Source organism: Typopeltis vanoorti, chromosome 15, assembly GCF_054136105.1.
Source record: "Typopeltis vanoorti isolate ZY-2024b chromosome 15, IOZ_Tvanoo_1.0, whole genome shotgun sequence".
Lineage (NCBI taxonomy): Eukaryota > Metazoa > Arthropoda > Arachnida > Uropygi > Thelyphonidae > Typopeltis > Typopeltis vanoorti.
Window position 1 is genome coordinate 42,660,854 of NC_143563.1, and position 20,285 is coordinate 42,681,138.

The 20,285-nt window shown below is 34.8% G+C and overlaps 1 protein-coding gene across 1 annotated transcript in view; it reads left to right on the plus strand.

Annotated features, from left to right (window-relative positions):
• Positions 1–20,285, plus strand: part of LOC150098704 (BSD domain-containing protein 1-like) — a 103,744-nt gene that overhangs the window by 14,729 nt on the left and 68,730 nt on the right. The window lies entirely within an intron of this gene.

A 20,285-nucleotide genomic window follows, 5' to 3' on the forward strand; every position in this document is an offset into this window, starting at 1 on the left:
TGAAGAGCTCAGTGCAATTTCCCAGGTTTTGAATCTGAATGGACAGGTAATGTTAGTTTAACTACCTTGAGCCCACAGTTAAACTAACATTACGTTAGTTTAACTGTGGGCTCAAGGGGATGTTGAAATGCATATACATGAATGCTTGAAATATGAGAAATAAAGGAGAGGAGTTTTAGGCAGTGGTTAGCTCAACTTGGCCAAAAATTATTGGCATTAGTGAGACCTGGTTGTCAAAGAATGATGTAGTTACAGGGATAGAATGCAATGGATATTGTATTTTCAGAGAAGATAGAGGAAACAGGGCAGGAGGGGTATTAATGATAGCTGAAGAAATTCAACCAACAAAAATAGAAGTTAAGGAAAAATGTAGATCTGATGGAAATGGTTCATTTGAGGCTATCTGGTGTGAGATAGAGGCCAATAAAACAAAATATATTGTTGGTTGCTACTATAGACCTGGGGTTCAGAAGAAGATGCGGATGACATGCATGCAGCTTGGCCAGCACTAGTGCAGGCCAAGCAATTATCATGGGAGACTTCAGCTATGGTGATATAGATCAGAAGGAGGAAATGGCGCATGGTGAAATGGAATTTATACAATTACTTAGGGATAATTACCTGAAACAGCACATGATGGAAGAAGGGACCAGGGGTTAGCGTCTCGGATCTGGTAATAACATCAGAAGATCTAACTGCAGTAGCAATTCTACTTCCGATTGGGGGAAAGTGACCATGCAGTCTTGTCCTGGGAGGTTGCTCAACGTATTGAAATTTCAGTCAACAAAGGGTTTATGTTGAACTACAAAGCTGGCAATTATGACAAACTTAGGAGGCAACTTGCCACAATTCCATGTCATAAGAAACTACATTGATTGAATATCATTAGTACACTGGAAGCAGTCAAACAAGAATTGTTTGAACAAAGCAGTATCAGAGTGTGCATACCCAGGGTCAGGAGGATAAACCGAGTAGTGATTAGCAATATAATTCAGGAGCTGCAAAAAAAAAAAAAAGAAAAGACACTTGCTTGTGCTTTACACTGCTTATGGTCATGAGCAGTGTAAAGCACAAGCAAGAAGGATAAACTAATATGGTAAGAAGGCTAAATCAGATTTTGAAAGAAAATTAACTAAGCAGGTCAAAGTAAATACAAAAGGGTTTTTTCGCTATGTAGCAAGCAAGAGAAGATGTACAAGTGACATAAAAGCAAGAATAGCGATGGGAAGAGATGCCTTTAATAGAATATGGAATTTATTCAGAAGTAAAATGGATAGAAATTTAATGAAAAGAATAATAAAAGGTTATGTGTGGAGTGTTGTCTTATATGCAGCTTAAACCTGGACATTAAGGAAAGAAGAAATTAAAAGCTTCGAGATGTGGATTTGGAGAAGGATGGAAAAAATAAAATGGACAGATAAAATAAATAATGAAGAGGTCTTAAAAAGAGTAGAGGAAGAAAGGAATCTGTTAAAAAGGATAAAAAGAAGAAAGGGAAATTGGATTGGACATATCCTGAGAGGAAATGAAATAATCAGAGCCATTGAAGGAAAAAGACCTACAGGGAGAGTGAGGAAAACAATCCTAGATGACATGCTGAATGGAGACAGATACACAACCTTGAAAGAGAAGGTTCAGAACATAAGAAAGTGGAAGGGAAGTTTTTGCTACTAAAAGAAGAACCTGCTCAATTGCAGAATACTTAAGAAGAAGAAGCAAATAAGAGAAAAAAATGATTAAGGAAAGATAACTTTATTCAATGCTGATGGTAGGAAATGACAAGAGCAGAAGAAGAAATAGTTCAGTTACTAAGTGATCACTTTTCAAGGGTATATCATTCAAGTGGTGACTTTGCAATTACTGAGGTGACAGAGACTGATGTGAGCATTGAGGTTGATGAACTTGAGGTACTCAGTGTATTGAAAAATATCACTGTAAATACAGCAGTGGGCCTGAACACTGTGTCAGCTCGTGTGCTATGAGAATGTGTAAGTGAACTGGCAGTGCCTCTGATAAAGTTGTTTAAGTCTCAGCTCTGGCAAGGTTCCAAGGGAGTGGAAAAAGGGTAAGATAGTTCCATTACATAAAGGGAGGCCCAAGACAGAAGTAGCAAATTACAAACTAATTAGTATATCTGGAGTGGTGGTTAAAGTATTGGTAAAGTTGGTTAAAAGTAAAATTCATGATAGGGGTGGTGGCTGATAGACAGACAGACAGTCTTTAATCATCAGTCTCTTTAATTTGTACATTAATGATATAGCAGAAGGTTTGCAGGGGGATATTCAGTTGTTTGCTGATGATACAAAACTAGGGAGAGTGGTAGATGATAAAGGTGATGTAGATGTCTTGCAGGTTGATTTAAATAAATTGATAGTGTGAGCAAAGCACAATGGTTATTAGTTCAGTGTTGTAAAATGTAAGGTAAAAACAATAGATATTCTTATCATTTCCACAAACTCATTGTAAAACACCAACTCAATAGTTATATTTAAATTATATTTGACAATGCAATTTCAATGCACTTCAGAATGAAAAGATTACACACTTCGCATCATATTGATGAGGCTAGGGATTTGGGGGTGTTGGTGGATAGAGATTTGAAATTTAGAGGACTTATTGCAAAGGTTGGAAAAATAGCTCAGAGGATTATTTGGATGCTGAAGAGCACATTGACAAGTAAAGATAGGGAGGTTATTATTCCTCTTTATAAGACTGATTTGGCTGCATGTTGACTAATGTGCACAGATTTGTTCACCTGCATTTCTTGGGGGATCAGTAGGTGGTGGAGAGGATTCAGAGACGAGTGACCAAGCTGGTAACAGGTCTGGGGAATGTTCCCTATGAGGATAGATTGAGAATGTGTGGGTTGCAGAGTTAAGCTGATAGGTGGTGAGAGAGGGATATGATAGAAACTTATAAGTTACTAAGGGATTCTATAGAATTGACACAGAAGATGGGGAGTAAGGAGAAAACAAAGGGTCATACTTGGAAGTTGTCTAAGAGTGTGGTTAGTTAGGGTGTGCAGACTAGGTTCTTTACTTGGAGAGCAGTAAATGAGTGGAATGGATTGCCAGAGGATGTTGTGAGTATCTCAACAGTGAATAGGTTTAAGAAGATATATGATAGGTATTGTGTTAATGGATAGAGTGGGTCTCCTGTGATGACACTTCTGACTCCATGGAGTACTCATATAAATAATAAAAAATCATAATTATCCCTGTGACAAACCAGATGTTATGACATGCTCCCTAGGGGGATGGAGCAGTAATACTTCTTATTGGGTACCACTGATTTGAAGAAATTACAGACAGAAATTCAAAATATAAGAGAAGGTGATAGAGTGGGTCTCTTATCGTTTCCACAAACTCATTCTAAAACAACTCTATAGTTTGATTTAAATTATATTTGGCAATGCAATTCCCAGTCAATCTAAAACTGCTGCTGAATTTCAAGCTCCTGTCTTTATTTTGTGATCTGATGAGACATGCTCTTATTATTATTTTAAATTAATGGAAACATTAGTATCAACATCTGAATAGATGATTCAATTCTTAAAGGAGACAGACAGGAAAATATCACATTTACACCCAAAATAAATGAATTCAAAAGATGAAAACAAACTGCCATTTATATTTTCTTATAAGCAGATTCTTCTGTATTTGCTAATTGATTACTAAATTTTGCACTGCTGCAAACTTCATTCAGTGGTAATCACCAGTTGCGAATGCCATTCAAATCTCCAGAGTTGATATATAAAATGGTTGTAAATGTCACTTCTTTAGTCATATTATACCCTTTAACTGCTGTGCAACACATAAAAGAATAATGATGAAGGCATCATAAAACAAAAAAAAAAAAAAAACTCTTCAGGATAATTATGGCACCTCCTAGAGAGGGCTGAATTTGATTATATTTGCTGCTTCATTTCTCATAAGTATAATTGTTAATCACTGATTAATATTGCTTTTTTTTTTGTAGTGGTGAAGATAGAGAGTTGTACAGTGGGTGTCCTCCTGCAATGAGTCTCTGGACTCCTTGGAGGTGTCACGAATAATAATAATAATACATATGTCGGCCTGGTTGGCCGAGTGGTTAGTGTATCCGCACTCCAGCCAAAAGGCTGCGGGTTCGAATCCCGCCTTGGGATTGGATGTTTGTGATTGTCTGTGAAAATACTAGTGGTAGTGGTGGGCGGTAGATGCCGTTGGTGTAGCTGTGGTTCATTGTAGTTGGTGGATTGTGGGTGGTGGAGACAGAGTTGTAGAGTAGATGCCCTCCCTCGATGAGTCTTTGGACTCCCTGGAGGTGTCAAGTAATAATAATAATTATAATTATTATTATAAATTTAGTTTAATCCTTTATCCAAGTGTGAGCAAACAAAGTTTGTGCCTGAAAGTATCTTCAGGACTGGGGTAAGATGGTACAACCCTGGGCAACTCGTTGCAAAGGCGGAGCAAGCTAACATCACTCCTATCTCAGTATCTTCCATAATGCAAAACACATCTCCTTGGATATGTATAATGTTATGCATTAAGGGAAGGGCCGCTACCCAGACTAGTTTCGACCTTTATTGAGGTCTCTTCAGTGGGAGACCTAGTGGAGATACCAGGCAGATGCATTAGCAAGGTCATCTCTACCTATAGGAGTTGCCAAACGGTGTGCCACCTTTTTATTAAAATAAACTTACAATATAATTATTATTATTATTATTATGAGGATTAGTGCATATTACTGCATATGAGGATTTGCACAATAAGTGAAAAATAAACTTACAATATAATTATTATTATTATGAGGATTACTGCATATGTTACTCTTTAGTAATTTGGTATTTTCATAGTAATTAAATATTATTAAAGTTATTTTTAATGGTGTAAGCTGAAACTTTGTAACTTTGCCATGAACTTATTAAATGGGCAAAATAACCCAAGGCTCAATAGGATAAAAAAGTAAAGAAGTTTAAAAGGAAAAATTTAGTAAATTAAAAATTAAATTATACCATTTCCATAGAATTTGCATATAGAATACATGTCCAATTAATATGATTCACATAAAGTGAATATAAAAAGTGTATTTGAAAATAAAAAAGAAAAAAGTAAATCAAGTTATGAATAAGCAAGTTATGAATAAGCATATGTAAGGCATATATATTATACATTTTTCCCCTCCAAGCTGAGAAATCTGGTCTTGCAGAACATGGAGTTTCTACTATCTGCAGGATCCTTAGAACAAACACAAAAATTCTTACAAAAATCCTTTCAAATTTCAGAGGCCCTTCAAAAAATGCTGTAAACCTGGGAAATAGTGACTTCAAAATTCTCACTAATAATCTAACATTATCCATAATATGTATATGAATTTTTAATATGTGTGTCACACTAAAAAAATAAATAAAACAGGCATGTAGTTACTAATTTGTGAAAGATGCCAGAAACCTAATTACTACTGTTCCACAGTTCCTAATATTACGTGACTGTCTCAAGAGTGGAAAGTTTATTTTTCACTTGGTCAGACTATAATAAATTTGGTTTAATCCTTGATCCAAGTGTGTGCAAACAAAGTTTGCGCCTGAAAGTATCTTCAGGACTGAGGTAAGGTGGTACAACACCAGGCGACTCCTTGCAAAGGTGGAGCAAGCTATCAACACTCCTATCTCGGTATCTCCCATAATACAAAACACATCTCCTTGCGGATATGTATAACATTATATCAATGCATTAATTAATGCATAACATTATACATATCCGCAAGGAGATGTGTTTTGCATTATGGGAGATACTGAGATAGGAGTGTTGGTATCTTGCTCCACCTTTGCAAGGAGTCTTCCAGTGTTGTACCACCTTACCTCAGTCCTGAAGATACTTTCAGGCGCAAACTTTGTTTGCACACACTTGGATAAAGGATTAAACCAAATTTATTATATGTCTAGAGAGTGGTAGAAAGGTAGCACTTTGCAACCTCTATTGTCATTCCATTCCTGCTTAATATAACTATCTGTTCTTTTTATCTTCGCTTTTGATGAGATACACCTCATGAAATATGTGTTTTATATTAAATGCTTTATTTTTCTTTATGTAATTTACTTGTATAGCAAGTTCATCATGTCTATGAATTATGTTAGTATTAATAATCAAATTCACTTGTGAATCGCATTGGAACTATTCACATAATGAATATCTTAATACAAACTTTTCATTTGTATTCTTGATTTTATTGAACTTATCATTCTTTGCTATCATTACTTTCAGTTGCGATGAACTAGAGAAGATAATAATTTCAAATATAAATAAACACCATTAATATCACTCATTGATTATGTATACAATCAGTTGTTAGCAACTGCTTGAAAAATAACTGTCAGTATGAATATTCGTTTCAGCAATGGAATACCATGAAATGACATAGTTACAATAAATATAAAAATAGAGGAAAACTCATGTAAAAAACTTATTTCATGGAAAACGTTTGCCTAAGTGTCATAGGCATCCTCAGTAAAGGATCATAGAATGTCAAATAAACAATAGCAGATAATTCTAAAAAAAGTACCTAATTTTTTTTTTAGTAGCTAATGTAAGATAACTGGCTGCAATAATTTCCTAACTTTATTTATTGACTGGTTTTAGTTATCTTCCAATGGCTACTAAGGTGGTGCTACTTAGAATCATCAGCTATTATTTGTCCTTCTATGTTCCTGTATTGAAGATGCCTTATGACACCAGGCAAAAATGTTATATTTAACAGATGAGTTTTCCTCTGTTTTTATATTTATTCAATTTAAATATATTGACAATAAGCAGTAGGTAAAGAGATAAACAGCTATCCACATGCTCACAAGTGTCTCTATTATAATGATTACTTTATTCAACCAATCTAATGTTTTAAGAGGGTTTCAATTTTTACTGCCCCTAGGCATTGCCTTAGCTGCTTAGTAGGTTATGACAATACAACACTGACTATGCCAATTATCAATAAGAAAAATCATCAGAAGTGAGGCTGCAGTCACTTTTGCTTGAAGTTGCTGATTCCTGCAGTTGTTGAGGTTTAGGTTTGCTTTGGTGAATAGATATTCTCCAGATTTTGGAGAGTGAAAAGCAAAGTTTTTTTAAAGAAAAATCAGAAACTGAACAAGCTAAATAATATAACGATTATCTGTATTGCATTTGACTGAACTCAGTAAATAATAAAAAATAACTCATATTAAACAGTGAATATATGCTATATATACAAAATGTGGAAAAAGTGGACTAGCCTGCATAGAATACTTTTGGAATGAACTGGAATGTTTACTGCCATTTGATGATACATAAACTGGTCATAGAGAAGCAAGAATGATCCAAAACGCCTGACTCAACACAAATCAATGGAGAGAGTACCTAGAAGGATGAAGTTATGATAAAAGCCAAAAAAGGGCCAACTCATAACTGAAGTGCATGTAATTTAGGTTAAGTTTTTCTAAAATATGATTTTGAGAAAAAGGTTGGTGGCTAATTTGGCAGACCATGCAAATACATATGGAAAAGGCATTACACAATGTCTACAAGGTAGTGATTGGAGTGTGTCTGTGAGCAAGATATAATTTCTTAACTTGACTGTTCCTTTTCTAGATAATGTTAAACATTATTTGAAGAATGAATGAATGAATGAATGAATGAACGAATTTTAGATTTATATAGAATCAGGTGAGAATGTGTTATGAAGAAACAGGCAACATGAAAAATTCAAGTCTGCTTCCTACAGGCTTATGCTTTTCATATTGCTCTGAATGCCCATTTCCCAAATAAGTGGTTGAATAAAAAAAGACCATTTTTTTTGCTAGTCTGATCTTACATTCTTAAATTTTGTTCTATGTGGTATATACATAAATGATATATATATACATCTAAAGTATATATATATATATATATCAAAAGTAATTTCAATATAAGAGTTAAAAGAAAATTAGAAATGCTATAACCAGAGTTATTCTGGAAAGATTGGACTGCACAGGGCAAGGCATTGTTACAGGTGGTCATGTCAAGCTACACATGGAACATTTATTCTTACAGGCACTAAACTGGTTAACCACAAATTTATTTTTTGTTATTTATGATTATTATTTTGATAAATATTAGCAATTAAAATTTCAGCACTTTTTCTGAAATTTTAATTTCTAATTATTTGTAGAATGTATATATACAGTACTAAGGTACTATAGGTTGCTCAACTTATTGTGTATGGGATTATTTTAAAAAAAATAAAAATAAAAAATATATATATATATAGCATTGTATTCACTGTTTAATATGAGTTGTTTTTTTTTTTCAAGATGCATGGTCTGTCCCATAAAACTACTGCTTGGGAAGTATTGCATTATCTTGAAGTGTTGTGTAACAGTTTTATTTTTTTCTTCCAAGTACTACCTACAACTAAAGGTTCAAGCCAGTATCAGAAAAAAATAGACCATTATATATCCAAACTTTGTATTGAACTCACAATTAGGATTAATGCATTCATCCATTAGTCATAAACATGGATTAAAGTTACTTGGTCTATGTGACAATTACTCTGTACAGAGCAATTTAGTTATCCCACTGTGAAAAGATCCCTTTGAAGTTATGCACCGATGCCACTTCTGCTTTGTTTTCCCTTGCAGAGGAAAAGATCATCATCTATATAAATCACATTATGAAAGAAAGTGGTATCAAGCCTGATATTAGAATTGGAGATGTCAGACTTTGCTTTATACAGATGATGATGTACTCCTAAACACATCTAGTGCACTAAATTGATAACCATACCAAACACCCATAACAAATTTGGCATGAAAATCAGCCATAAAAAGACCAAAACTATAAAAATAGACAGAACATAGAAAATTTCAGCTGCATTCTGAATGGAGATCCTATAGAACAAGTAAAATATTTCAACTATTTAGGCACAGTTTTTGGTGAAGATCAGTGGGGGGGGGGGGGAATAACAACAGAATAAATAAAGGCTCATATGGTAGGTGCGAAGCAAATAAATTTATATGGAATAAGAGAGAAATTAGCCAAAACAACACCAAACTAGCAGTATACAAGACAGTGTTTAAACCAGTTTTAAGTTATGGATTTGAGAGTTGCGTTAGAAATAAAACACTTGATCAAAGATTAGAGACCGCAGATATGACGGTTCTGAGAAAAATTAGGGGAGTGAACCGATGGCAGAATCATATTAAAAATTGAAGATATTGGAAAGGAATTTGACATTATTAGTATTCAAGAATATCTAAGCAGAGCTAATCTAGGGTGGTATGGCCACTTAAATAGAATGGGTAAAGAAAGGTTAGCAAAGCAGTGTTTGATGCCAGGAAAGAGACCAGAGGAAGACCAAGGTCTTGTTGGATTGATTCGGTCAGAAGTGCAAAATGTTAGATATCACAATATTGGAGTGCTCACAAGTAATAGATTGATTTGGAGGAAAATTGTTAATAGGTAATTAATAATAATGTAAACTTAATCATGTAGCGCTGTCATAGTAACCTTAACACCCCTTGGGGATACATATCAGGAAATTGATGATGATGTGTTTGTCAAGTGCACACACCAACAGTTAGAACATCATTCATTGCCATTTTATGGTCTGCCTTCCTCCCTTTGTAATTTGGTTTGCTGGTATTCTCTCTTCAGTTTTTTTTACTAACAAATATTCCTCAGGGCTCTCTTATTTCATGACTTTTCACAAACCTCAACCTGTGTTCACAGTTTTTTATATTGTTCAATTTAACAATCAAGACTATAATTCTCCTTGCCTTTCCTGTCATGCACACCTCACTTCTGTAGCATGCCTTGCAAAAAACACTTGGTATTTTTTTTTTCACTCAAGATGTTACTTTTCTTTTCAACTACTCACTTTTTCATCGTCATCGTTTATTCATGTATGAATAGGGAAATATATACAGAAATATTCATATAAAAAAAAAAACTCATGGAGATAAAGTCATTTAAATAATTGAGCCAAGTTGCTCTATTTTATCACAAAATGGATATCCTCCAAACATCATCAAAAAATATCTATAGGTGACAACCCCAGACAAAAAGAATCAAGCTCCCAGCACATTTCTACTGTAGTGATCCCTTTCATCAGGTCAATTTTTTATCAAATAGCCAGAATACTAAGAGCCTACAACATCAGAGTTGTCTTCATACCAACCACCAGCATTAGACAGGTTTTAGGATCTCCAAAAGATAAGGTGCCATTCTACAAATATCCAGGAGTATATTACATTCCTTGCTCCTGTGATCTTGCCTACATCGGACAAACGTCACAAAGTTTAGAGATCAGACAAAAAGAACATGTTGGTGATGTAAACCACAACAGAAGTATTTCTTCCGGCTTAGCACATCATTTCTATACGTCTAACCACATGATAGAGTGGCAAAACAGCTCCATGCCATATTTGGATGACAACTACAGACATCGTTTATTCAAGGAAGCCACAATAGTGTTAATAACTGGCAGAAACCTCAACAGAAATCAGGGTACTATTCTGAGCAGTTCGTGGAAAAACCTGATCCTTTCTCTCTAAATCCATCTGAACTACAGCTAGCCAGTAATCACGTTGCGCATTTATAATAAACACACATGCGTGATAATGAATAAGAACAATAAGTCCTCTCAGTCTCTGTCACGCGAATATGTAACCTTAGTTACTAGATTGTTTACAACGTTTTTATATTCCTTTCAATTTGCATTTACTAGTTTTTTATGCTTTTCCGTCAATGCCTTGAAAAAGCTAGACAGTTTGCTAGCGAAACTGGTAGGCAAAGAATGTAAGATGTTTGTACGCATTACAATATGGTCAGTATTAAAACAATAAGTTTGTATGTTCATAAAGATGCATATTAAATGAAATAAAGAAAAGTAAAACATTACCATACAAACTAATAACTATATACAATATCTATAGTGAAGTTAAAAAAAAGAGGAAAAGATAAAATCAAGTATTATGATACATAAAACTATGAAGATAAATATACAGTTGTTTGCAGATGATGCAAAGTTGGGGAGAGTTGTGAGAAGTGAAGCAGATGTTGTGGCTTTGTGGGGGGGGGGACCTGGATCGACTGTCTGAGTGGACCAGTGCATGGGGATGTCAGCTTAGTGTTGCAAAGTATAGGGTTTAAGAATTTGGGCAGCGGAGATAAGATGCAGAGTATGGGATTGGTGGGATATTTTGGAAGGGGTAGAAGAGATGAGGGACTTGGGTATTGTAGTGGATACAGACTTGAAATTTCATGGATGTTTTGCTAAAGTTGTGAGGATGACACAGCTGATTATGGGAATGATGTGGAGAACACTAACATGTAGAAGTAAGAATGCTTTGATTCCATTGTACAGGACTTTGATTAGGCTGCATATGGATTACTGTGTACAGATTTGGTCACCAGGCTTTCAAAAGGATGATGAGATGTTGCAGAGGGTCTAGAGATGATTTAGTAAGTTGGTTTCTTGTTTCTGGAATGTGGAATATGAGGACAAATTAAGAGAATTCAAATTACAGAGCCTAGTGGATAGAAGAAAGAGGAGAGACATGATCGAGATGTGTAAGTTGGTAAGGGGTAATTACCAGGTTAACGTGGATGCGATTTTTCATAGAATATCTATAGAAGGGGAGAACAAGAAGCCATCTCTGGAAGCTATATAAAGTGAGTAGATTTTTTTCATTGAGAGTGGTGGGTGATTGGAGTGCATTACCTGAGAATGTGGTGAATGCAGGGACAGTGAATGCATTTAAGTCGAGGTATGATGAGCTGTGCATGTGAGAGTGGGACTATCCACGATGACTCTCTTGACTCCATGGAGGTCTGTTGATGATAATAATAATAATGTTATAACTTACTGGACTGAAAGACTAATAGAATTTTTGTCAAAACATTAAGAGGCTACATAACAGTAATTGGTCCTTATGCACCAGAAGAAAACAAACTCCTTTTATAAAGAATTATGGAATGATAGGTAAAACTAACCAAATGGACTGTTTATTATTATTATTGCATAGGCACTCCATGGAGTCCTAAGACTCATCGCAGGAGGCCCAAACAATCAACACAATATCTATCATGCCTTTCCTTCAAACCATTAACAGACAAAGCACTTACAGCTGACTTAGGCAAACCATTCACCATTTTCCAAGTGAAAAATCTAGTTCTCATGCCCTTGCTACTCACATTCTTATCCAACTTCCAGGGATAACCTCTTGCTCTGCATCCATTAGTTAAGTGCAGAAACATTTCCCCTTTATCAATCCTATAAAATCCACTTTCATCATCCTAGAAACCCAAGTGACCAGACTTGAGCAGAGTAATCCAGATGTGGTCATATCAAGGCTACATAAAGAGGAATGATAATTCTCTTACCTCTGCTTGTTGGTGTTCTTCAATAACCAAGTAATTGGAGGGCATAATTCTAAAGTAGCTACCTTGGCTACTTTAGAATTATGCCCTCCAAACTTCAGCTCTCTCTCTATTACTACTACCACTCCCCAGATCCCTGGCTTCATCAATTTCCTGGAGTACAGTTCCCTCAATGTGATTTGGGATACCAAAATTGTAATCTTTGTATCCCAAAATGCATAACTTTGCACTTTTCCACATTAAATTGACATTCATTATGTTTTGCCCATACTATCAGCCTATTCAAATCATCCTGCAAACTCTATATCACCTTGATACCTTACCCAACTTTGCATCATCGGCAAATAACTGAATATCTTCCTTCAAATTATTTCCTGGACCATTTATGTACAAATTAAACAGCAGTGGTCCAAGCAGAGCCCTGCAGCACACCACTAGTCACCTACCTGCTTTCCCCTGGATTCTGTTTCTCCATATATACTTTTTACTATCTGTCCATCAGCCACCCTTTTACCATTTTCATATAAATCCCCTATTTGTTGCAGTTTGCATAATATAGTTCCATGTGGTATCTTGTCAAATGCCTTTGCAAAGTCCAGCAGTATCATTGTAGCCATTCCCTTTATCCAATTCAGCTGTCACTCTATTATAAAAAGTTAGTAGATTACAAAGATAATCACCTGCTCTTCACAAAGTCATACTGCTTATAGAGTATCATATTCTTATTCAATTCCTGAATTCTCTTTCTGACCAACTTTTCCAGTCCACCACTCCTGTGATACTCTTGGTCTGTAATTTGCTACTAGTGACTTAGACCCTCCTTTATGCAAAGGAATCATTTTGCCCTTCTTCCACTCTCTTTTGACTTTGTCAGAGGTGTGACTTAAACAGCATAGTCAAATGCATCGCTAGTTCCTCTGCACATCTCTTAAAATGCAAGCAGATATCCCTGTCCCCAATCCCATGGTTCTATTTGCATTCAGATTCTGCAATATCCTAATTACCTCCAATTCATTAATATCTGTTCTCACATCAGTCCCTGGCACCTCTGTCATAACAATATTTCCACTTTGATCATATATCCTTGCAAAATTATCGCCAGTAGTTCAACAATTGCAAGTTATCCTTCTATAGTAATTCTTCCTCTTACTTGCCACATAGCAAAAAAATTCTTTGGAATTTTTGTTTGCCTGTTCCTATAATTTCTTCTCATAATCTGATTTTGCCTTTTTTTATCATGCTTTTTTTTTTTTTTGCCTATATATGGTAGTAATGTACTATAGGTTGAACCAACCTCTCATGCATGGGCTCAACATAAAAAAATTTCGAAGGTCACTTTTTTTTCCTGATCCTTGTACTGTTCATAATTTAGCTCCTAGTACTGTTAGTAAGTTATCCTCCACAACATTTTTTATGTTACTTTGTTTTGCAGCTCATGCTTAATGATACTACTTGTACTCATCCATCTAACTCCTATCTGATATACTCTCCTGACCTTGAGCATACAGTGTGATATTGCTTCCTCCAGATACCTCTTGACAATTCCCCATCCACGGTGAACATCCTTCCCTTGCAGATCTTTAAGCCATGGTGCTGCCTTCTAAGTGTATCATAATCACCTGCCTTTAGATCCACATATGCCCTTTCTTAACTGGAATTTACACATGCTTTGCTACCTCCTAAGTCAAGATCACATGATCATTTTCCCCAATTGAAGACAACATAGCCATCTTAGTTATGGACAGGTCTTCTGATCCTATAACAAGATCCAACATTCCCATAACCTGAGTCCCCTCCATCATATTCTCATTGAAACAATTATTTCTCAGCAAGTGTATAAATTCCATTTCCTTCTTGCCATGTTATCTTTCCTCCTTCCAGTTTCTGAAGTTGAAATCCCATAATAATTATTCAACTTGCACTTGTTATACTAATGCAAGTCTTCTACATTATCCTGGCACCGTTAGCCAATAGCAGCAACTGATTTTATATTTTGTCCCGTTGGACTCAATCTCACACCAGATTGACTCAAAAGAATTGCCACCTGTCCAACTGACTCCTAATCTTGTTGGCTGCAATTCATCTGCTATCATCAGAAATACTCTACCTCCTGTCCTGTCTATTTTATCTTCTCTGAAAATAATAATTCATCCTATTCTATCCCTGTAACTGTGTCATCTGCTGTTAGCCAAGTCTCACTAATGGCTATAACTTTTGGCAAGGTTTTGGCATTGCACTAACCAATGCCAAAAACTCCTCCCTCATGCTCCTGATACTTCTAGCATTAGTAAAATTAGAAACTTCAGCATCTCTTTAGGCCTCCAACCACCTTTACATCCTGATTTGACTACCCTATTCTATATTTTGCTTGAGAGACTAGATTCCACATTTTTGGTTAATTCACACACTCATTCACTTCATGTTCACACACACACACTCATCTGTATCTGCTCTAATTGCTTTAGTTCTCCTGAACTTTGTGCTTCCCAGTCTCAGTGAACAAAGTTCTCTTTACACACGTAACTCTGAATCCATTTAAGTGCAGTCCTTCAGCATTGTACAGATCTTTCCATCTATCAAACTAATCCATAAGTCCACATGCTCTACATGTGGACTTATGGATGAGTTTGTCCATATTGATTCATTAACTATCATTAACTTTTCAGTTCGCCTCTATCATAGCATGGTGGCAGACTCACAAATTTCTTCTTCTCACTCTTCTTTTTCACTTCTAACAATGTTTTCACATCCTCTCTCATACACTACTTCTCACCTTTCAGGTCATTGGTTCTAGTCAAAACAATAAATTCTTTCACTTTTTTTTTTTTTCCATTCTGACTAGATTACTAATATTATTAATTTTCACACCAGGGAAACAAGATCATAGAATTGGCATAAATAATTATTTGCTTATGCTCATTCTACTGATTATTATTACAATATTCTTTTTGGGCAGAAACAGTTTCGACTGATCTCCTGCTGTTTCTGCAATCATTCAGTCTCATGCTTTGTCCTGTGAAGGACTACATCCAAACGTGTAATTTCTTTATTTATCTTCTGTGTTCTATTGCATATCCACTACTGCAGTTTTAGTATGATCATTGATATTTACATTTTCTACTCTTGTATCATTGTTCTCAGAATAAACATAAATTTTACAGATATGGATGGAAACTATGAAATTTTTTCATTTATAATATGAGAATAACGAACTGTATTTTTGAACGTAAAGAAATGCATAGCCTGAGGATATAAATCAGTTATGTTATTGCAAATTTTAAACTATCTGAGTTAATTAACCCTAGATGTAAGAGTACATCAATGTTTTGAATTAAATTCTAATCGTTATATAGTAATGGTAAAAATCTGATTTAAATGTAGATGGCTAAAATCACAAATCATTGGTTCATGATTATAAAATGGAAAATGCAGCTATAGAAGAAATGTATTGATGAAAAAACAAACTAACACTCAAATATGACAGAGGAGGAATGGAGAAAATCTAAAACAAATCCTGACAAAAGCAGCAACAGAAACTTAGGAATAAGGAATAAATAGAATAGAAAAAGAGGACTATAACTGGAACAGAGAAATGAAAAATATAATAAAAACAAAAAAAAAAACAGTTACCAGAAATGATGTTATTGCAAAATAATAATAAATAAATAAAATGAAATGGTTTGATAATGGAACTAAAAGAGGATATATCAAAACCACAACAGAAAACATAATAAAATACATGAAAAAAATAAGTAAAAGAAACTAAAAGTAGAAACAAAGCCTTAGAAAAAGGGCAACATATTTTCAGCATCTCTGGACAAATAATTAAAAAGTTAAAAAAAATAAAAAAAAAATATATGTGTGTGTGCGCGTGCGCGTGTGTGTGTGTGTGTGTGTGCGTGTTAAAAATACCAAGCCATTTTAAACCTGGTTTTACTAAATTTCCCAAGTAAGCAAACAGACAAACAAGTCAAGTTTGCACCTGCACATATTGGAAGTCTAGCTGACCCTCAAAGTAGTGCAAGACCAAGGCAACTCTTGGTAAAAGTAGAATAAGCTCTGATCACTAATCTTAATATTTATCCTTAATGCAAAGCACATCTCCTGGAGGAGATGTATGATGTATTAAAGGTAAATATTAAGATTAGTGATCAGAGCTTATTCTACTTTTACCAAGAGTTGCCTTGGTCTTGCACTACTTTGAGGGTCAGTTAGACTTCCAATACGTGCAGGCGCAAACTTGACTTGTTTGTCTGTTTGCTTACTTGGGAAATGGACCACCAGGTTTAAAATGGCTTGGTATTTTTAACATTTATTATACCCAAAGTAAAATACTTTCTACATATATATATATATATATACAGGGTGTTCGGGATAAATTTGACAGTTTCGTAAGGAAAAAGAAAATCTTCTTTGTATCTATTAAATTTAATGAATTGACAAAAAAACATTACAGGCAGAGTTAATTACAATACTATCAACAAGATTTACTCAAAATAACCACCATTAGCATCGATCACAGCTTCAATTCTGCTTCGGAACCTCGAACAAGCTGATGCTACAGTCTCCCTGGGAAGGGCCGCAAAAATTGTTTTAATTTTATCCATTAACTGGGCTTTTGTATTACTGGAAGTGCGATTGGTGTCTTTTTCAACTGCGCCCCATACAAAATAATCCATGGGGTTAAGGTCTGGGGAGTTTGGAGGCCAAACATTTGGACTGGTGAAGTCGTAGAAATTTTCAGACAACCATTTTTGACTTTTCCCAGAGGTGTGGCAAGGGGCCGAATCCTGCTGCCATACATACGGCCTACCATTGGCTACCCTTGTTATCCAGGGCTTGACTACAGTTAGCAACTCCACGAACAAAGCCCGAATTCCAATGCCAGGGTTCTTCAACACCTGTTCCTGCAGATTTGCGAGGAATTCTGCTGTACGAACGCAATCAGATCGTCTGCTAGGGATCTTTCTTCTTGCTACATCCTCGTAGTCACCATTGCAAGTCTCTAGTTCATGCCTGATTGTTTTTACTGTATTCAGGGAGCATTGGGCAGCAGTCGTAATATCCTTATTTTGATGGCGGGCACGAATCATCATGATACAAGTTATTCTCTTCCATGATTCAGGTGGGTTCCAGCTATCCATCCTTTCTGACATCTTGTATATGAATGAAGAAGGGTCCAAACTTTTAAATGAAGAGAAGTGTGTGTTAATACATGTAACTTATGGAAAAATATAATTAATTATAAATATGTCAAATTTATCCCGAACACCCTGTATATATAAATAAAAGAATGACCTGAGAAAATATTACAATGTCAGAACTAAAAAAAAAAACAATGAATAAAATTAAAAATAGGAAAACATTGAAAGAAGACGATATAAATATGGAACTTGTGCAAAAATGCAAGTGAAAGATTTAAAGACTTGAAATTTTTAATATGGTTTGGATTTCTGGAAAAATTAATTGAAACAGTTGCTAGCTATTTCAATTTATAAAAAAAAAGGAAATAAAGATGACTGCAATGACTTTAAGGGAATTAGTTTACTGAATGCAGAGATATTAAAAGAGAAGCTAGACAAATTTTTAGAGGACAGACTACTAAAAGAATGGATTCTGAAAAGGCTGATGTTGCATAGGCTGAATTTTTGCTGTACAATTAATAATTGAAAAGAGAATTAAAAAAAAATAATCTTTATAAACTCAAGGAAACTATACAAGCTTGTCTCGAGCAGGCTTTTGCAAACATCCATACTCTGGTGGGATTTGAATCCACAACCTGTTGATTGAAGAAGAGCAGATATGCTATCCACTTGGCTAACCAGGCCAATTCAAAAAGCATCACTTAGCCTTTATTGATTACGTAAAAGCCTCTGGTGAAATTAATGGACAAAAATTATTTATAATATTGGTAGATTTAAATATACCAAATCAACTCTTACATATGGTCTATTCAAGAAATATATACAGGAAATAAATAGCAACAAATTAAATAAGAAAAGAAAGATTTGAAGAAGATTGCATGCAAGTATGTATTCTATCACCTTTTCTTTTTGATATATATATATATATAATTATAACAATTTAAAAACAACACAACAGCCCATTTGGTATACAAATAAACCAGCACACAAAGATATATAATTATTTGTAGATGATCAAATTGTATTAGCTGTATCAAATTTTAGTAAGAGAATATTTACTAAAAACAGAAATATGGCTTTCAAAGAAGAAGAAAACCCAGTAAAAGTAAAATAGTGATAGATTATCAAAAATTATGGAGACAACTACCGTGTTAGAGCAAAACTTTAGTTTAATATAAACCAAACTAAACACCTGCTCTTTACATCATACAAGTATGAAAGAAAATTTAAAGAAGCCTGTGAGATTCTGATTAACTACCCTAATCTCAACAATAATGGTGGCATAAAAATTCCAAGAATTTGTATTGCACATATTCAGCCTACTTAGTTTCCATCATACTTTAGGACTTTAAGCAATTTTCAGCTTTTATTGGAAACTGTTCCACACAAATTGATTGAAATTTATATGTATAATCACATAGTTTTATATATATATATATAAAAAAATATAAACATGTTGCTCTCCAGCCCAATTTAATTTTGTAACCTAATAGATAATAATAATAAGCCTCTAGCTTTGATGTAGTAAAGGTTTTTTTTTCCTTTCTCACCAGAGGTCAGACCAATAATTGTTGTAATGGTTGGGCAGTAACTTTAGCGAACCATGTAGATTGTAGTGCAGCTTGTTTCTTTGTATATATGTGTATGCTCCAGATACCTTGATATGAAGGTCGAAACATCGAGTGTTCATTTTGGTTTATATGAAACTAAAATTTTGCACTAACACGGTAGTTTTCTCCATGATTTTTGATAATGTATTCTGATCACCGTGTAAGCATGAAAGAAAGGATAAAATAGTGATAGATTTTTTTTTATTATTCATATGGGGTTCCCCCCCCCCAATCCTCGACCATCCCTTAGGACTGGTTGAGCCCTCCTAGTGAGGGATTAAGTATGTATTTTATGACTGTAGATTCGTGTGTGTGTGTTCATGGACCAGTTTGCCTGTTCTGAGGGATGAAAAACCCGAGTTTCTGGGTGAAAAATTCCTCTACCTCCATATGAGACCAGCTAACTCACCTTTAGTCGAAAAAGATCAGATAAAGGTTCCTCACTTCACTTGATGGAATTGAACCCAGGTCTTTCCGACCAAAGGGCTTCGTCTATACCGACTGAGCTACGGAGGCTCAATAGTGATAGATAATAAAATATTAGAAAATATTTTCAGATACTTGAGATATGATTTATCATGTGAAGATGAAAAAGATATAGACCTTAAAATATAAAGTTTTGTTAATGGCATAATAATATACTTAAGTCATTCATTTTAGAATCAGACTATATAACTTTATTCATATTTATGAATTTAGGGAGACAAAACATGTGTTGAAAAGATTATTTTACTGATTAATAATAAAATAATAACTTGACGTTTCAACCCCTGTATTGAAGTCATCATCAGAAGGATACATATGTATAAGAACCAAGCTACATGCTGTTTCACTCTATACAGATAGAGCAAATAGACAGAACACTACACAAACACAACATCTAAACCACCTTTAAACCCCCGACAAAATTAAGACACCTACTCAGTTTTTCCAAGGATCCTCTGCCACACCTAGTCCACCCAGGGGTTTACAAAATACAATGCACATGTAACATACCATACATAGGGGAAACAGGGCGAACCATCCCAATCAGGAAGATGAACACAAACAACACATAAAATACCTCCATTTTGGAAAAACCGGCCTTTCTGACCACGCACTCCAAACATACCACAGAATTGATTGGAAAGGTACCAAGTCCCTACACCACATCAAAA